Below are 13,093 nucleotides of genomic sequence, written 5' to 3' on the forward strand. Positions count from 1 at the left end.
TCCATAGGGTTCTCCTAGGTAATTCACCTCTTCCATTGAAGGGTTCTCAGGATCATAAGCTTCTTCTTCAGATGAAGCATCCTTAGTACTGACTGGTGCATTTTGCATTCCAGACAGACTTTGAGAAATCAAATTGACTTGTTGAGTCAATATCTTGTTCTGAGCTAGTATGGCATTCAGAGCATCAATCTCAAGAACGCCTTTCTTCTGACTTGTCCCATTGTTCACAGGATTTCTTTCAGAAGTGTACATGAATTGGTTATTTGCAACCATTTCAATTAGCTCTTGAGCCTCTGTAGGCGTCTTCTTCAGATGAAGAGATCCTCCAGCAGAGCTATCCAAAGACATCTTGGATAGTTCAGAGAGACCATCATAGAAAATACCTATGATGCTCCATTCAGAAAGCATGTCTGAAGGACATTTTTTGATTAATTGTTTGTATCTTTCCCAAGCTTCATAGAGGGATTCACCATCCTTCTGTCTGAAGGTTTGGACTTCCACTCTAAGCTTACTCAATTTTTGAGGTGGAAAGAACTTTGCCAAGAAGGCATTGACTAGCTTTTCCCAAGAGTCCAGGCTTTCTTTAGGTTGAGAGTCCAACCATATTCTAGCTCTGTCTCTTACAGCAAAAGGGAATAGCATCAATCTGTAGACCTCAGGGTCAACCCCATTAGTCTTGACTGTGTCACAGATTTGCAAGAACTCAGCTAAAAACTGATGAGGATCTTCCATTGGAAGTCCATGGAACTTGCAATTCTGTTGCATTAGAGAAACTAATTGAGGCTTAAGCTCAAAGTTGTTTGCTCCAAAGGCAGGGATAGAGATGCTTCTCCCATAGAAGTCGGGAGTAGGTGCAGTAAAGTCACCCAGCACCTTCCTTGCATTGTTGGCATTGTTGTTGTTTTCGGCTGCCATGTCTTCTTCTTTGAAGAATTCGGTCAGGTCCTCAACAGAGAGTTGTGCCTTAGCTTCTCTTAGCTTTCGCTTCAAGGTCCTTTCAGGTTCAGGGTCAGCTTCAACAAGAATGCCCTTGTCTCTGCTCCTGCTCATATGAAAGAGAAGAGAACAAGAAAATGTGGAATCCTCTATGTCACAGTATAGAGATTCCTTGAGGTGTCAGAGGTACAGAAAAATAGAAAGAAGAGGTAGAAGAATTCGAACTTAATTAGATAGAGTTCGAATTGTGCATTAAGAAGGAGTGATACTCCATGAACAGAAGGATGTGGGAAAAGAGGAAGAAATTTTCGAAAATCAAGTGAAATATTTTGAAAACATTTTTGAAAAACTCTAATTGATTTTCGAAAATCAGGAGTGAGAAAGAGATCAAGAAATTTTTGAAAAAGATTTTTGAAATTAGAAATCAAAAAGATATGATTTGAAAACTATTTTGAAAAAGATGTGATTAAAAAGATATGATTGAAAAGTTATGCTTTTAAAAAGATATGATTTTGAAAACAATTTTAAAAGATATGATTTGAAAACAATTTTTTAAAAAGATTTGATTTTAAAAATTAATGACTTGCCTAACAAGAAAAGATATGATTCAAACATTTAAACCTTTCTCAACAGAAAAGGTAACAACTTTGAAATGTTCAATCAAATCATTAATTGTTAGTAAGTATCTTTGAAAAAAGAAAGAAATTGATTTTGAAAACATTTGATTGAAAAGATATGATTTGAAAAAGATTTGATTTTGAAAAACTTTGAAAACTTAAAAAAATTGATTTGAAAAACAAAATCTTCCCCCTAGTGCCATCCTGGCGTTAAACGCCCAGAATGGTATCCATTCTGGCGTTTAACGCCCAAAATGCTACCTCTTTGGGCGTTAAACGCCCAACCAGGTACCCTGGCTGGCGTTTAAACGCCAGTCTGTCCTTCTTCACTGGGCGTTTTGAACGCCCAGCTTTTTCTGTGTAATTCCTCTACTGCATGTTCTGAATCTTCAGTTCCCTGTACTATTGACTTGAAAATAGAACCAAGATCAAATAAACAAGGCATGCAAGACACCAAACTTAAGATTAGACACTAGACTCAAGCAAGAAATATAAAGTATTTTTGGTTTTTTATGATTTTAAAATTTTTTTGTGCTTTTTTTCGAAAATTTTATGGAAAATAGAAAATAAAGGTTTTAGAATTTTCAATTTGAATTTCCAGGAATCATTGCAATGCTAGTCTAAGACTCCGGTCCAGGAATTAGACATGGCTTCACAGCCAGCCAAGCTTTCAAAGAAAGCTTCGGTCCAAAACACTAGACATGGCCAATGGCCAGCCAAGCCTTAGCAGATCATTGCTCCAATAGCAAGATTGATAGAAATCAACAAGCTACTGTGATGATCAGTTGAAACCTCGGTCCAATAAGATTAGACATGGCTTCACAGCCAGCCAGATTTCAACAGATCACCATGAAACACTAGAATTCATTCTTAAGAACTCTGAAGAAAAAAAATACCTAATCTAAGCAACAAGATGAACCGTCAGTTGTCCATACACGAAACAATCCCCGGCAACGGCGCCAAAAACTTGGTGCACGAAATTGTGATCACTACAACTTCGCACAACTAACCAGCAAGTGCACTGGGTCGTCCAAGTAATACCTTACGTGAGTAAGGGTCGATCCCACGGAGATTGTTGGTATGAAGCAAGCTATGGTCACCTTGTAAATCTCAGTCAGGCAGACTCAAATGGGTATAGTGATAAGCGAATAAAGCATAGAGATAAAGATAGAGATACTTATGTATATCATTGGTGAGAGCTTCAGATAAGCGAATGAAGATGCCTTCCCTTCCGTCTCTCTGCTTTCCTACTGTCTTCATCCAATCCTTCTTACTCCTTTCCATGGCAAGCTCATGTAGGGTTTCACCGTTGTCAGTGGCTACCTCCCATCCTCTCAGTGAAAATGTTCCCATGCTCTGTCACAGCATATGGCTAATCAGCTGTCGGTTCTCGGTCAGACCGGAATAAAATCCATCGATCCTTTTGCGTCTGTCACTAACGCCCCGCCTGCTAGGAGTTTGAAGCACGTCACAGTCATTCAATCATTGAATCCTACTCAGAATACCACAGACAAGGTTAGACCTTCCGGATTCTCTTGAATGCCACCATCAGTTCTCGCCTATACCACGAAGACTCTGATCTCACGGAATGGCTGGCTCGTTTGTCAGGCGAGCACTCGGTTGTCAGGCGATCAACCATGCATCGTGTTATCAGGAATCCAAGAGATATTCACTAAGCCTCATATGCTTGTAGAACAAGAGTGGTTGTCAGTCACCTTGTTCATGAGTGAGAATGATGATGAGTGTCACGGATCATCACATTCATCAAGTTGAAGAACAAGTGATATCTTGGACAAAGAACAAGCGGAATTGAATAGAAGAACAATAGTAATTGCATTAATACTCGAGGTACAGCAGAGCTCCACACCTTAATCTATGGTGTGTAGAAACTCCACCGTTGAAAATACATAAGAACAAGGTCTAGGCATGGCCGTGAGGCCAGCCTCCCAGTGATCAAAAGATTCAAAGATCTCAAGATGTCTAATACAATAGTAAAAGGTCCTACTTATAGAAAACTAGTAGCCTAAGGTGTACAAAGATGAGTAAATGACATAAAAATCCACTTCCGGGCCCACTTGGTGTGTGCTTGGGCTGAGCAATGAAGCATTTTCGTGTAGAGACTCTCCTTGGAGTTAAACGCCAGCTTTTATGCCAGTTTGGGCGTTTAACTCCCATTTTGGTGCCAGTTCCGGCGTTTAACGCTGGAATTTCTTGAGGTGACTTTGAACGCCGGTTTGGGCCATCAAATCTTGGGCAAAGTATGGACTATCATATATTGCTGGAAAGCCCAGGATGTCTACTTTCCAACGCCGTTGAGAGCGCGCCAATTGGGCTTCTGTAGCTCCAGAAAATCCACTTCGAGTGCAGGGAGGTCAGAATCCAACAGCATCTGCAGTCCTTTTGAGTCTCTGGATCAGATTTTTGCTCAGATCCCTCAATTTCAGCCAGAAAATACCTGAAATCACAGAAAAATACACAAACTCATAGTAAAGTCCAGAAAAGTGAATTTTAACTAAAAACTAATAAAAATATACTAAAAACTAACTAGATTATATTAAAAACATACCAAAAACAATGCCAAAAAGCGTACAAATTATCCGCTCATCACTTAGGGACAAGCAAGTATTAAGTTTGGTGTTGTGTGATGCCAAGGCATCTTAGGCTAGTTTCACTAGCATTTTTCTGTTAGTTTTAGTTGTTTTATGCATTTTCTTGAGCTTAAAGTAACCAAGAATGGTTAAATGAATAACAAAGCAATGAACCATCCAAACAGTATGATTTTGATGCAAATTCCATGAGTTTTTAGTTATATTACTTGAATGCTATGAATGGAAGATTTCTCATGAAATTTTGCAAGACTTTGATGCAGTTGTTTGGATGATTTCAGGGAAGAAGAGGTTAGGCAAGGAAGCAACAAAATCAATAAAGGAAGCTTGAATATCACATGTGGAGTTTAAGTTCCAGTTTAAGCTTAAACTGGAACTTAAACTGCCAAGCCATATAATGCTGGGAACTATCAGTGGCGTTTAAGCTCCAGTTTAAGCTTAAACTGGAGCTTAAACGCCAAAATCATGAAAGCTGAGGAAAAGCTGAAAGTGGCGTTTAACCTCCAGTTTAACCTTAAACTGGAAGTTAAACGCCAGAAATGAGAAATGCACCAGGGAGCCATTTCCACGTTTAAGCTCCAGTTTAACCTTAAACTGGAGCTTAAACGTGTTCGACCAAATTCTCCTCCAGGGTTGCTTTCTTCATTTCCACGTTTAAGCTCCAGTTTAAGCTTAAACTGGAGCTTAAACGTGTTCGACCATTCCACACTCCAGGGTTGCTTTCTTCCATTTCCACGTTTAAGCTTCAGTTTAACCTTAAACTGAAGCTTAAACGTGTTCGACTACTTTACCCTCCAGGGTTGCTTTCTTCCATTTCCACGTTTAAGCTTCAGTTTAACCTTAAACTAAAGCTTAAACGTGCTTGAGTTATACCACCTCCAGGAGTGTCCAACGTTTAAGTTCCAGTTTAAGCTTAAACTGGAACTTAAACGTGCTTCCACAAAAGGCATCACTGGAAGTGTCTGGCGTTTAAGTTGCAGTTTAAGCTTAAACTGCAACTTAAACACCACTATTTGAAAAGGTTTCTGGGCCAAAGATATTGCAGTTTTAAGTTAGCATTTGAGCACAAACATTAACTTAAACGTACTCTGGTATGAAACCCAATTGAATATCATGGTTTATGGGATTGGGCCTGAAGAATTGATGAGTCTGGAATTTCAATTTGTTGAGTCATGTGTCATTACTTGATTATCACTAAGTTGGCTCAATGAATGTTACAGAATTGGATCAGCAGCCTCATCAGGATTATAGATCATAAACCCAAAGCAAAAGGAAATCAGGGAAAGGCCTCAAAGCCCAAGAAACACAACAGAAGCTCAATTTAGAAAGTGTATAAATAGGATAGAATTTAAGTTAGTTGAAAGACTTTTGGATCATTTTTCTAGTTTTCATACTTTTTGTAATTGAATTCAGAGCTATGACTCACTAAACCCCTTTCATTGGGTTAGGGAGCTCTATTGTAATTCAATGAATCATAATAGTTTTTATCTTCTTCTTCAATCTTTTCTCTTGAATTTTTGTTAGAAAGCTTCTCGATCTAATTCCATTGGTTAGTTGTCTTGGGAAAGAAACTATCCATAATTGGAATCCTTCGGAACCTTGGGAAAGGAATGGAGGATTCATGTTAGAGAAGCTTTCTCACAGTGAATTGGATTGGGGTTTGGATGGATATTGTGACATGTAATCCTACCAAATTGTGGTTCATGAAACTGTGTGGTATAATCAGTGATCGAGCGTCATCTCTTCTTATGAACATTTAAACCAAGGGATTGGGAATTTGTTTGTTTTTAGAGAGAATTGGTGAGCCAAGGGATTGGGATCCAATCATATAAGATTGCCAAGCAAATTCAATGAACGCATTGGTTGAGGAAGGGATAAAAATGTTTTGATTCGGAGATCTCAATATCTCCTGAAACCCAATGAATTCCCCATTTCTGATCTACCACTTTCTCTTTACATTCTGCAATTAAATTCATGCAATCACCCCGATCCCTTTTTAATTTCAGCAATTTAGCTTCTCGCTCTTTAATTCATGCAATTTAAGATTCCGCAATTTCAATTTCTTGCCATTTACGTTTCCCGCCAATTTTACATTCCGCAATTCTCATCTAAATCTTGATTCCGCTCAACTAGAACACACTTCTAATCCGAATTGCTCACTCAACCAATCCTTGTGGGATTCGACCTCACTCTATTGTGAGTTTTTACTTGACGATAACCGGTGCACTTGCCGGAAGGAATTTTTGCCGATCGTGCAATTTCCTAAAATCGAAGCATCACATGTTTAATTGCATGTTTGTTTGATTTTATGCATTTAGTTACTACTTGGTTAAAGTAATAAATTTCTTTTTAGGACCCTATTTTTGAAAAAATTTCACTAATTTAAATTGAAAATTTTATGTTAAAAATTTGTTTGAAGTTGTATTTGGAACAAGGTTTTTGAGTTAAAGAACACACAACCTGTGAGACTTTGAGCTTATTTACATGGTTACATTATTTAACCATAAATTTTTATTCTTGTGTGTTTTCTTCACGATGATTGCAATCTTTGCTTTGTTCCATTCTATATGTCCAATATTTAATATATTTACATGCTTGCATATGATTGAGGCCATTGTTTGATTCTAGCTCACTTATCCCAAAATTAGCCTACCTTTTACATCACTCTTATTAGCCCCATTGAGCCTTTAATTCCCTCTTATTCTATAAATCACAACACTAGCCTTAAGTAGAAAAACAAATTTAAAATCCCAAGTTGAATCCTTGGTTAGCTTAAGATAGAAGTTGTGTAATTGTTTAAGTGTGGGAAACCTATTGGGAGCATGGATGATAAAAACAAAGGGTAGGAAGTTGAAAAGAATGAAATAATTCAAAATAAAATTTTTGGGAAGCATGCTCATGTGAAGTCAAAATAATTAAATTACCATGTGCATTGAAAAAAAAATATATATTAAATAAGGGGATACAATATATATATATATATATATATATATATATATATATATATATATAATATTACCCCCAATGCAAAATAAAAAGGATGAATGCACATGGGACAAAATTCAAAATTAAATTTGATACATGAGCATGTAATACAAAAGTAGGAAAAATTATGGGAAGCTAAGTATAATTTTAAATTTTTTATAGAGTATGTATATGTTAGGTGAGATCTTAGACTACTCAAGGATTCACTTCACTAGCTCACTTAGCCTTATATATATACCCTTACCCTTACATTGGCCCCATTACAACCTTGAAAAGACCTCATGATGTTTGCATTGGTACATTAAATATTTGTTGATTGGTTAGATGAAGAACAAAGTTTAGAAAGCATGACTAGAGAAGAATAGAGAGATTGACCCTAGACACTTGAGAGTTAGAGTGATATACACTACTAGTGAGGGTTCAATGCTTGATTCTATGTTCCCTGCTTTCATGAGCTATCTTCTCACAAGTTTACTTGTCCTTATTTTATATGATTTGAATTAGTGGGATTTGAATTATTTTTGTCTTGGAGAATTTATTTACACTTAACCAGGTAGGTAGAAACATTTAGCATGTAGTTGCATTCATAGGTTGCATTTCATACATTTCACCATTCCTCTTCATCTCTTTATAGTTTCTCTTGAGCTTAGCATGAGGACATGCTATTGTTTAAGTGTGGGGAGATTGATAAACCACTATTTTATGTTTTATCTTATGCTCAATTGAGTGGTTTTTATCAACTCTTTACTCACTTATTCATACAATTCGCATGTTTTACATTTTTCTTCCTGATTTTGTGCTATGATTGAAAACATGCTTTTTTGATCTTGTATTTACTTATTATTAATCCTCTCTTATTACCATTAGATGCCTTGATATGTGTGTTAAGTGTTTTCAGATATTATAAGGCAGGAATGGCTTGGAGGATGGAAAGGAAGCATGCAAAAGTGGAAGGAATGCAAGAAGTTGGAGAAATTGCTAAGCTATCCAGCCTGACCTCTTCGCACTCAAACGGCTATAACTTTAGCTACAGAGATCCAAACAATGCAGTTCCAGTTGCGTTGGAAAGCTAACGTCCGAGGCTTCGATTTGATATATAATCTGCAATAGTTGCCTCGACGCCAGCCGACGCGAACGCGTGGATCACGCGGACGCGTGACCTGGCAGAAACGCAACCCGCGCGGCCGCATGGACGACCCGGCCGCGTCACTTTGCCGCGACCAGGACGGACCAGAAAGCGCTGGGAGTGACTTCTGGGCTATTTTTGACCCAGTTTTCAGCCCAGAACACACAGATTAGAGGCTATAAAGTGGGGGAATGCATGCATTCATAATTATTCACTCATAATTCACAATTTTAGTTTTAGATGTAGTTTTTAGTGAGAGAGGTTCTCTCCTCTCTCTCTTAGGATTAGGATTTAGGACTTCTCTTAGCTTGTAAGAGTGACTCTCGATCCAGGTTTTTTTATATTCCTTTGTTTTTAAGCTTCCCTTTCACTTTACTTATTTGTTCCAGCATTTGAGTTAATTATTTACTTTTATAATTTAATTTATGAATTATTCCATGTCACAGATTATTGTTTGAATTAATGATAATTGAGGTATTTTCAGTTTATGATTGCTTGCTTTTATTTACGTTACCATTGCTTCCGATCTGAAGATATTTTATTCCAGCAATTTACTTTTTCCCCCTTTTGGTCTTGGTTAAGAAATCAGTAACTCAACAGTTATCAAACTCAGCGTAAGTGATAATCGTTATCTTGCTAATTGAACTGAACTTCAATAATCCAAACTTTTTCTTAGGAAATAAATAGGATTTGAAGGTCAAACTAATTAGTCCCTTGACTTACCTTTGCTTCAAAGGTTAACTAAGTTGTATTAAGATACAACTTTCATTATTGTTGAGAGGGATAACAAAGTTGGACTTCTAATTCCTCTTACCTTGCCAAAAGTTTGCTTTACAGTATTTATTTATTTTAATTGTCATTTACTTTACTTGTCATTTAAATCACTTGCTTCTCCCCTTCTAAACCCCGAATTCACAACCTTTATAGCCAATAATAAGAACATACCCCCTTGCAGTTCCTTGAGAAGACGACCCGAGGTTCGAATACTCGGTTAACAATTTTTAAAGGGGTTTGTTACTTGTGACACCCAAACATTTGTACGAAGGGATTTCTGTCAGTTTAGAGACTATATCTACAACGCGACTGTATTTATGAACTTCTTAACTGGCAAAAATCCTAACGTCAGTCGCGCTCCATTTGCTAAACCCCCAACCCTTTCTCCTCTCCTCTTTCTCTGAACACCACCATCACCTCCCTCCTCCGTAAACAACCACCACCGGCGACCTCACCGCCACGCCACCGTCGCTCTCTCTCTATCTCTCTCTTTCTTTCTCCTTCTTCCCTCTCTCCTGCATTTCCCCCTTCTCCTTCTTATCTGCTGCCGCACCTACTGCCAGCCCTAGGCTGAGCCCTTCTGCTGTTCCAGTGGATAGTGCCAGCAGTGGCGGACCCTTGTGCTGCTGCACTCCCCTCTTCTGCCACCCCCCTTTCTCAGTCCATTTCTCCCTCTCTCTCCTTCTACATTAGAGGTTCCAATTCTTTCCATGTGACATGTTCTTTACTGCTTTTGCTTCATTTTCTTTGTTTACTGCTTTTTAATTTCTATTCTAGTGACTAGGTGGCATTAGGTTAGTTGATTTCTATATTTATGGACTGAATGTTGCTGAGACTGGATAATGCTGCTGAGTCTAAGACTGAATGCTGTTATTTTTTACTGATTTTGAATGCTGCGATGTATATTTTATACTTGTGCAATCTTCTGCTGAATGTAAATGCTGCCTGCGAAGAGTTGTTTTATGCACTTTGTGTTTCTGTTTGAACATCTATTTGAACTTGAAATTTATAGCTTTGTTTCTTTTGTTGTTGTTCATTGCTCATATGCATATCATACTTCATTTGATGCATTGACAGCTGAGCACTTAGTTGAACATTTTGCGGAAACATCAAACTAAACCTGAATTTTGCAGCTGGGTACAATACCAAGCTAAAATCATTATGTTTAATGCATTTGCAAGTGCACAGCATCCTGATTTGCTGCATTATGTACTGAATGCTCTTTTCTTTTGGCTTAAACCACCAAATCAGCCTTAAACTTATAAATTTTGAAACCTATTTCGTGTCATTAGCAGCAGTACATACATTGCTTTCTTTGTGAATTGACCAATTGCATATTCATGTATCTTACTCATCAATGACCATATACATAGCAACTTGTTCCTTTGTGTTTTTGAGCAATACACCTTGTCTTTTAATCAAGTATTGCTTTGGACAAGAGGTGATGTATATGTGATCATTTCTTACTTTCTCAACATTAATATGTGCATGCTTTCACTATGGCTTTGGTTATTGCCTTTTGTGCCAAATTTTGCAAAGTCTTTCAACTTACAAGGCACAATTGCAATAATCAATTTCTTTCAACTAAATTCACTTACATAATGCACCTAAGTCATACATACGCTTTCATTGTTTGTCTACTCATTAATTTGTTGCTTAGGTTGCTTGATCTTGGGAAAACACATTTCTTTTGAACCTTTAACTGTTTCATGCTTGTTATCCCTCGAGTTGTATTTGTTTACCTGATTGGCTCTTACTTGTATTGCTTGATTATATCCGACTTCTTCCTGTGACTTTTATCTGCTCTCCTCAGTTGTATTCTGTTTTTGGTCTTTTTTAAGATGAATCGTAAAGGGAAGGAGAAAGCCAATCCTTTGGCTCGTCCTCCTCCAGCGCCTCCTAGTACCCAACCAGAAACATTCATCAATGTTGAAGCCCAAGAACAGTAAAAGAAAATAGAGAGCAAAGCCTCTCACTATGAGCGAAAGCTTAACTTGCCTGAGAAATATGCGGATCTGATTTTAAATAGACTAGATTTTTATCATTGGGAGTTCGTAAAATTTCATCCGGTGGAAGTTAATGAACACCAGGTCAAAGAATTTTACGCAAATCTCCTAAAGAGGGATGCCCCAACTATTTTTCTCAGAGGTGTCACTCTGGACACCTTTAATACTGCGTTAGAGGCCCTCTCAGGTATTCTGCATGTTCCTCCGACAGCAAACCCTAAACCCTCTCGTGATACCTACACTCAGATAGTGAAAGATCTGTTATCAAGCAAGCTTTCCCTCGATGTCATCTTGAAGAAGATTGGCACACTCGAAGCCAGATGGGAGTACAGCATGGGAGAAAACATAGTCTCGTAGAGTATTGCGTGCACTGATCTCAACCCGGAGGTGAGGATCTGGCAGCAGATCATCGCCGACTTCATTCTTCCGAGCACGCATGCCACGCACATCAGGGTTCGCGTCACAGTCCTCTCTGTTCTTCCCCTCATAAGAGATTCGATGTGGAAGGTGACACAGCAGCAGAAGTACAACATTCCCTTCCCATCGTGGATCACCAGATTGGCCACTCTGTCTAGAGTAAAGAGACGGCCAACAGACCGAACGTCTGTCTACATCAGTAAGCAGCCATTTCTTCCATATAGCGATTATGATGTACCACCACAGAAGAAGAGAAAGACTACTGAGCCATCATCATCGTCAGCGGAGCCATCAGCACCTCCAGCACCTGCTGTGCCTACACCTCGACTCCAGACACCCTATGAGCTGGGTTGGGAGATTTTAGAGACTCTACACTGTACTGAGCGCCACAACACTCGTCGCTTCTAGTGGATAGTGGCGAAGTTTGACGATCGTGATCTTGGACCACCTCCTCCGGACACACCTGAGCCTGAGAGAGAGGAGCCAGTAGCAAAGGAGCTAGCAGCTGATGCTGGCCATGCAGATGAGCCTCAGGAGTAGACAGGAGCAGAGGCCACAGTGGAGGAGCTTGCAGATCACATGGTTGAGGAGCCGGCAACTGTAGTCAAGCCGATTGTTAAAACCATATCAGAGCCAGCTGGGCAAACATCTGAGGAGCCTAGCCCGAGCCTGCCAGCCATCCGTCCATCGACATCATTGTCTACCACCGTCATCACCACACACCACCGCTAGGCGGTGGAGCTTCATAGAGTTGATCACCCCGGTCCGTTTGGGCACGGAGGACTGTGCTTCATCTAAGTGTAGGGGAGGGTCTTCTATTTTTGGGTGTAAATATTCTCTTCCAAACACTTGTCATTTAGTTACTTTCAGTTTTTATTACGCTTTTGTGGATACCTTTAGTACCTAAACTTATGCACTTTTACTTTGGTATATACATTAGTTACTTATAGTTATATCTAGTGTTGCACTTTTATTTTGGTATACATATATATACATATTGCATTTCATATTACATGGTACATAGTTTAGATATGGATTGTAAAGGGATGATGTGAATAGCTTATGCCTAGCTCATTTTGATCCTAATTGTTCATGTTACTTTTTGCTTGTTGAAAATTAGGAGAAGAACTAGGAAATTTTTGAAAAAAAAAATTTGCATCCATCACAACATACATACATACATATATAGGAAAAAATTTTGGTAAAAAACAACAAGAACTTTCCAAGGATTTTGGGCTTTCTATTGAAATTGGTTGGGAAATTGTTTTCTGATGAGCGGATATTTTATACGCTTATTGGGAGTATTTTCATATAGTTTTTAGTAGGATTTAGCCACTTTTCAGTATATTTTCATTAGTTTTTGTGAAAAAATCATATTTCTGGACTTTACTATGAGTTTGTGTGTTTTTCTATGATTTCAGGCATTTTCTGGCTGAAATTGAGGGACCTGAGCAAAAATCTTATTCAGAGGCTGAAAAAGGACTACAGATGCTGTTGGATTCTAACCTCCCTGCACTCAAAGTGAATTTTCTGGAGCTACAGAACGCTAAATGGCGCGCTCTAAATTGCATTGGAAAATAGACATCCAGGGCTTTCCAGCAATATATAATAGTCCAAACTTTGCGC

General features: G+C 38.5%; 1 non-coding gene across 1 annotated transcript; it reads left to right on the plus strand.

The window, feature by feature from the left end:
- The first annotated feature begins 402 nt into the window (after positions 1–402).
- LOC130953927 (small nucleolar RNA R71) lies at positions 403–510 on the plus strand. The gene has a single exon (XR_009076092.1). It is a non-coding gene; the product is annotated as a small nucleolar RNA R71 (small nucleolar RNA).
- Positions 511–13,093: the final 12,583 nt, after the last annotated feature.

Source organism: Arachis stenosperma, chromosome 1, assembly GCF_014773155.1.
Source record: "Arachis stenosperma cultivar V10309 chromosome 1, arast.V10309.gnm1.PFL2, whole genome shotgun sequence".
In the NCBI taxonomy this organism is placed as follows: Eukaryota; Viridiplantae; Streptophyta; class Magnoliopsida; order Fabales; family Fabaceae; genus Arachis; species Arachis stenosperma.